Source organism: Tupaia chinensis, unplaced genomic scaffold (genome assembly GCF_000334495.1).
Source record: "Tupaia chinensis unplaced genomic scaffold, TupChi_1.0 Scaffold000253_1, whole genome shotgun sequence".
Lineage (NCBI taxonomy): Eukaryota > Metazoa > Chordata > Mammalia > Scandentia > Tupaiidae > Tupaia > Tupaia belangeri.
In genome coordinates this window covers 1,233,395-1,240,381 of record NW_006159733.1, presented here as the reverse complement: position 1 = coordinate 1,240,381, position 6,987 = coordinate 1,233,395, and the positions used below count along the sequence as shown (strand labels likewise).

Here is a 6,987-nt window from a genome sequence, read left to right as displayed (position 1 = left end):
ATGGAGGAGAAGGGATTGCAGTGTGGCCATCCCCCCGGGGGGTGATTTCTCACTTTCTGTCTCTCTGTCTCTGTCTGTCTGGCGAGCGCACACGCCCTATAGCGAAAACCTCTCAAAAAAAAAACCAAAAAAACACAACTCATTGACCTTGGGACCAGCAGGTGACATCATGGTTACGTCACTGGACTCCCACATAGTTAACTGCAGTTTGAGTCCCAGATCATGAGGCTTAAAACTCACACAGGGAGTATGTGCATGCATGCCTGAAATCCCACTGGGAGGGTGATTTCTCACTTTCTGTCGCTCTGTCTCTGGTGAGCCACATACCTTACAACAGAAATCTCCCTCGGGGGGAAAAAAAAAAAAAAACTCGTTGAACTGCACACATGTCATTTGTACATTTCACTGTAAATTTGACCTAAAAAATGTGACTCTGGAAGGATTGTGCCAGCACAGCCTTGATGGGGCCCGACTGCCTGGAAGTGGGCCAGGGGCCCATAGGCTGCCCATGGATATAATCCACCTTTGCTAGCTGGGTATAGCTGAAAAGGTTTCCCCAGGGGCTGTAGCCCAGGAAGGCCCAGTGGCCTTGATGCTGAGGAAGGGAGCCCTGAGAAGGGAGTTTCAGAGAAGGGGTGTTAGACTGAGTCTGCAGGGTGAACAGAGTTGGTGAAGGGAGGGTGGATGAGCACAAGGAGGGTGGTTTCTAAGCGTTGCTGGGTGGAGCATGGCGGCCCAGGATTGGCCGGATGGAGAAGGGTAGAGCCAGCATTCAAATGGTTTCCCTTACTGCAGGCACCAGCAGTAGGCCTGAAAGAAACATATTCTGGTGGGGATCTCTGAGGTTGCTTCCCTAGGAAGGAAGAAGGCCTCTCACCGCTGTGTCATGAGGCACGGTCTGGCCCTGATGTCCTGTCAGCTGACATCTTGCATGGGTTTGCCTGCAGCAACCGAGAGCCAAGGCAGAAGTATGTGCTCCAACACGCTTCCAGAAAGCCTGGCCTCCTGGTGCAGAGAGCAGGCTGGCTTGTTTTCCTCTGAATGAGGGTGAGAAGGGTGAGGTGTTAAAGGCAGACCAGCCTGGGTTAGAACCTCGGTTCTGCTACTGAACTAGCAGTGTGACCCAGAGCAAGTGACTTACCCTGTCTCAGCCTCCCTGACACTTTTCTTTCTTTCTTTTTAAACATTTATTTATTTAATTCCATTTGTTATTATTATTTTTTTTCAATTTCACCAGAGAGAGACAGAGAGAGAAAGGAAAAGTGAAGGTCCGGGACTCAAACTGCAGTCGGCCATGTGGGAATCCAACTCCTTTAACCACCATACCACCTGCCGGCCCCATGTTTGTTTGTTTGTTTGTTTGTTTGTTTGTTTTAAGATTTGTTGTTGTCACAGGGCATCTATGCTCACTGAAAAAACAGACAAAGGGAAAGTGAAAAATCACCCTCTGGGGGGATGGCCACACTGCAATTCCTTCTCCATTCTCCCCTCAGGATTTGGGGCACACATGCACACGTGCCCAGCGTATTTTTCAAGCTGCTGGGTCAAGGACTCGAACTGCAGAAGTGGCCATGTGTGACCCAGTGACTTAACTACCGTACTACCAGCTAACCCCTTCTTTTTATTTTTTAAAATCTTTTTTTAAAGAATTGTTTTATTTAACTTTATTTATTTATGTATTTTAATTTGACCAGAGAGGGAGAGAGTGAGAGACAAAGAAAGTGAGAAGACAAGCCACCAGGTCCAGGACTCAAATGCAGTCAGCCACCTGGGAGTCCAGCATCCAGCAACCACTATGCCACCTGCTGGTCCCTCTTTTTCTTTTCTTTTTTTTTTTAAAGGCAGTTAGAGTCCTGGACCCAGTGGTTTCCAAGATATGCTGGACACCTGTGCCTGGCCAAGAAGCCCGGTGAGTGGGGAGGATATTGAGAGGGGATTGCAGCATGGCCATCTCCCGTATGGGAGTGGTTTTTCACCTTCCCTCGCTCTTTCTCCAGTGAGCGCATGCGCCCTATAGCAAAAAACACAATTTTTTTTTTTTTTTGGCTATAGGGTGCTGGCACTTGTCAGAGAGACAGAATGACAGATACTAGGGAAAAAAGCACCCCTCACACACACGCTGGGGGGTGGGTGGGATAGATAACGCTGCCATCGCTTCTCCACCATCTCTCCCTCCCTAAGGATTCTGGGCGTGCACACGCCTGGCTTGGAGCGGCCAGTCTGGACGTGAACCTCGCTGTCCGCCACGTGGGATCCAGAGGTCTTCCCCACGTCCCCGGGCTGGCCGGGACACTTCTTCCTTTATCACACAGGAATGATGATGGTAGACCCAACGGGATTGTGTTTAAAGCACCGAGCACATAGTAGGTGGCCAATGAACTGTAGCTCTTTCAGGCGCAAGATCCAGATTAAGGGCCCATCCATAGACTGGGAAGTGAACACCGCAGTCCTTTCGCGGTTTTCGGAGTTCGTCCTGAGCCTCCCCACACTCAGCCATGGGTGCTCTCAGCCCGCTCAGGCCGGCCGGGCCCCTCCCTCTGACTCACTCCCCGCGGCTGTAGGCGCTCACCTCCGGGGGCGGCAGGGGGCGCCGGGACCGCGGCCAGACGCACGGAGCGAAGCGCGCGCAGGCAAGTGGGCGGGGGTCTGAGCGCCAGGGGCCCGGGCTCCCTCCAGGGTCCCAGCTCGCTCCCTCCTCTCCTCCCCGCCCCGCGAGGCGGCTCTTCCGGGCGCGCGATCTCCGGGATTCCCGTAAGGAGGGGCGGCGAGGGGGGTCTGGACTCAAGAAATGGGTTGTTTTACTCCCTTTGGGACAAACTCTATGCAACAACTCGTTGAAGGGGAGATCAAGTGGGAGAAAAACTATGGATCTGCTAAAAAAAAAAAAAAAAAAAAAAAAAAAAAAAAAAAAAACCCAGGTTCCAGCCTTGTTACCGGATAACTTAAGCCTGTGCGTTGTTGGCGCTCCCAGCCGCCGGAATTTCGCCCGAGTGACCGCTCTTTTGTTTCTTTGTTCATTTGCAAACCTCACCCGCTTTTTTCTGCCCCCTGTGGCAATGGGGCCACCTTTAGCCCGGAAAGGCTGTAGTGCAGAGAACGGTGACTCCTACTCATCCTTCTCTCAGTCAGCGCAGAGTCTAGGACCTAAAAGCCCCCCACTAGGGTCTGCACTGCTGTGACCGGAGTCTGTGAACCTGGCTGGGACTGGGGGGTGTCAGGAGAAGGGGGTGATCTAAACCGGAACTGGGGGAGGGGCGGGACACTGCTGCATCCGGGGCTCTGCACATTTACAGGGGTCCCCTAGGAAGTTCTCACTCTTGGGATGCAGGACAAACTAAAGGGAAGAGAAGCAGGTTTCGATTTATTGAGCATCTATGATCTGCTCATGAATGGTAGGATCTCTTCCAATCTTCACAGTTATCCGTGTGTCCATTTTGCAGGCTGGGGGAGAGAGGCCGCAGGAGTTTAAGTCACTTGCCTGAGGAAGCGCAGCTAGTAAGTAGCCAGACTGTCCACCTCTTACCGCTCTACCAGGTTATCTGCCCAGTCCTGATTCTCACCAGGACACAGCCAGGCTGGGCCAAGGCTAGACTACCCTGCCTTTAAGGCGGGCATTTTGGCCATGGAGACTTTTGGATGTGCCAGCTATAAGCTCTGCTCTTTGGAGAGAACATTTCATTTCCCATCTTGCTCTGAAATTCTAGCGCATGGATTAAGTTTCAATAGGAAACATCTATTGGGCCAGCAGGTAGTGTGGAGGTTGGGGCTGCTGGACCCGAGAACTTGAAAAACTGTGCCAGGCGTGTGTGCACGTGTCCAAAATCCCAAGAGGAGAACAGAGGAAAGGGGATTGTGTGTGGCCATCTCTTCCCCAGGGGTGCAGGGGGATTTCTCGCTTTTCCTCTCTCTCTCTCTCTCTCTCTCTCTCTCTCTCTCTCTCTCAGGCACTATAGCAAACTACACACAAACAAAAAGAAACATTTATCCAGTTCTTTATTTCTTTAGACCTTTACTGTGCAGTTAACGAGGTTTGGGTTGAGGTCAGCTACTTGGGAAGGCTAGTTCCTGATTTTGCTCCAGTGCCCCTAACACTGCCCCCTTGGCCTGAAGGCTGAGCCGTATCTGGAACCACCTTTCTGGGATGGCAGGCCGTGTCCTGGCTGGAGGAGCCACCTGTGTGGCTGTGGAACGTGGTGCCCAGTTTCTCCCAAAGCTGTACAGGGACTCCTCTCATCCCTTCCTATGGAGCAGAAGGGAAAGGGGGTTCCCTGTGTGACCGTGGGCAGTCCCTGTGCTCTCAGGCCTCGGGAGCCCCTGAAAAGCCAGTGAGGGGGGTAGACTAGCTCTCAGCTCCTAGAATTGTGACGTGGGAAGGACGGTTGCTCTGGATCAAGCCAGAACCCTGCTTCTGTCTATTGCCGTCCTCCTGAGCTCAGCGCCCAGGCGGTGTGACTGCACACCTGGGGGTGAGAAGCAGACCGAGGGTAGACTTGGACCGGCCTCCCGCATGCTGGAGACTGCAAAGACCCTCTCACGGCCTGAGCCACTCCTTCTGAGCTAAGTTTCAGAGAAAATCAAAAGTGTGCGTTCAGTGCAAGGAGAAAGACTCCTCAGGGGGAGGAGCCGTGGTGCAGAGCCGTGACCCCACCCAGGAAATGTACTAACCCCGTGGCAGCGGCCTTGCAGACGGGCCTGCCCACTGGGGTGATTGAGAACAGGGCTTTCCTTGCTGGTCCCAGACTGGGGCCGTCTTTCCTAGCCTGCCTTCCAGGTGGTCATCGCACTGCAGCAGGAGGCCAGTTGGGTGAGATGGTGGGTTTCTCCTCCATCCCTAGGCCCCTGTGTGTTTCTCTAAGGAGCTGGCCTGGCAGCACTGGCTGCCCCACAGTGCCTGCCCTCCTCCATCAGGGCCTGCGGGCCTCCTCCCTCTCTGCTCCTCCCTGTTAGGGGCTTGGGCAGGGGAGGGAGCCCAGGGGTGGGGCAGCCTGGGAGGAGTCAGAGGGAAAGGAGAAGCTGGGTGGGGCAGGAAGAGTCCAGAAGCGGCAGTGCGAGGAAGAAGCGTGTTGCAAGGTGAATGTGGGAGGGTGGTGGAGGGAGAGGGCTGGCTGGGACCCTCTGGGGTGGGCAGGCCGGGGCTGGCTACCGGGGCCTGGAAGAAGACCCACTCCTGGAAGCCACTTGATGCCAGGGACAGTACTCCCCCGCCTGTGGTCCTGGCACCCTTATGCTGGGCACCGGTACAGGACATGACCGGGGCCTGGCAGCTGCCTGGGAAGATGGGCGGGTCGGGCCCCAGCTACTCCTGGGGCAGGGCTCTTCCCTGCCTTTAACCAGCCTGGAGGAGAATTCAGATTTGATACTGCCTATCCCCAAGACAGGACTGGTGTGACCAGATAATTGGGTGGGAGTGGGCTGGGAAGGAGGTAGGGCAGTCCTAGCCATTTGAATTCACAGGCATGAGGTGAGAGTTTTCTTAACTTTCCATTAATTTTTTTTTTTTTTTTTTGCCAGAGGACTCTTGCAAGAGAGAGATAGGGAGAGGGAAAGTGAGAAAGCAGCCCACATGGGGAATGGCCATGCAGAAGTCCCTTCTCCATCTCTCCCTCCTTGCAGGATTTTGGGCACACACGCACACGTGCCTGGTTGTTTCTCAGGCCATCCAGCAGGGATTCAAACCATGCAGTGGGCCATCTGGGGTCCAGCCCCCTTAACCACTAGGCCACAGGTCCAGCCCAGGAGCCCGATTTTAACTGGTTGGTATAGGGCCTAGGCATTGGGGTTATTTATTTATTTATTTATTGGAGAGGATTTTGCTAAAGGATGCGTGCGCTCACCGGAAAGAGAGAGTCAGAGAGACAGAAAGCGAGAAATCACTCCCCAGGGGGATGGCCACGCTGCAATCCCTTCTCCATTCTCCTCTCGGGATCTTGGGCACACACACACACATGCCTGGCGTGAGTTTAAGCCACCAGGTTCAGGACTCCAACCACAGCCGACTACGTGGGAGTCCAGCGACACCATTATACCAACTGCTGGCCCCGGGTTTATTTATTAAAGGCCTCCCGGGTGACTGATGCATAGGCAAGTGTGAGAGGCTGTTCTGGACAAAGCTGGCGTTAGAGGCGAGCATCAGCTGTCTTCTAAGGTGCTCCTGTGTGGCGCTCCGGCTCCACCCACACCTGTGGAGTCAGAATCTCTGGGTCTGGGACTGGACGCCTACATTTGTATAAGGTCCCAGGGTAACTAACGGCAGCCAAGGTGATGAAGGAGCAGGGACCCATGCCCTTCATCGAAACCCTGTAGGGGCGCCAGGCAGTGGTGCGGTGGTGCAGTGGTAACACCCCTGGGCAGCATGGGAAAGGTTTCCGGGGGCCTGTCTGAGCTCGCTGGGTGCACACACGGCCAAGAAGCAGGCTGGCTGAGACTGCAGTGGGTAATGGTGTGGAGACCCTGGGGGATGCCTCTCTGCCTTCTCTTTCTCTCATAGAAGAAATATGTTTAAATTATTAAAAAAAAAAAAAAAAAAACAAGGCCAGAGGTGGCATACTGGTAAAGCTGCTGGACTTTCATATTGCCAGCCATGGTTCGAGTCCCAGACCTGGCAGCTCAAAACTCAGGCTGGGCACATGTGCATGCATGCCCGAAATCCCAGGAGGTTAGAGGCAAAGGGATTGTGGCCATCCCCCACCCTTGGGGAGGGTATTTCTCACTTTCCCTCTCACTGTCTCTCTCTGGTGAGTGCAGCTACTCTTTGGCCAAAAAAACAAACCTTCCGGGGTGGGGTGGGGGTTGTACCTCAGTGCCTGGCTGCCTGGTGTGGGTTGGGACCTGAGCTCTTGGTTCAGTAACGCGGAAGAGAATTGGAAAACAGGCGAGCTGACAATAGTGGCTCCATCGCATTCCTGAGCCCGCCCCCGGCTTGAGCTTGGGGCAGCCACATCACCACTTTGGACCTGAGTCACAGGCTGGGCTGCCGTGGCAGGGGGA

At 54.1% G+C, this 6,987-nt stretch overlaps 1 protein-coding gene across 8 annotated transcripts in view; it reads left to right on the top strand.

The window, feature by feature from the left end:
• The first annotated feature begins 2,568 nt into the window (after positions 1–2,568).
• The window catches only part of CAPG (capping actin protein, gelsolin like), a 15,648-nt gene continuing 11,229 nt past the window's right edge, over positions 2,569–6,987 (top strand). The window contains exons 1-2 of one of the 8 annotated variants that reach the window (XM_027772112.1): positions 2,606–2,630; positions 3,441–3,495. The gene's annotated coding sequence lies outside the window, so the exon portion shown is untranslated. Of the gene's footprint in view, positions 2,631–2,730; positions 2,752–3,440; positions 3,496–4,689; positions 4,813–4,875; positions 5,071–6,987 lie in introns of those variants that run through there. The other 7 variants (XM_006149136.3, XM_006149138.3, XM_006149137.3 and 4 more) reach the window with 7 other exon arrangements.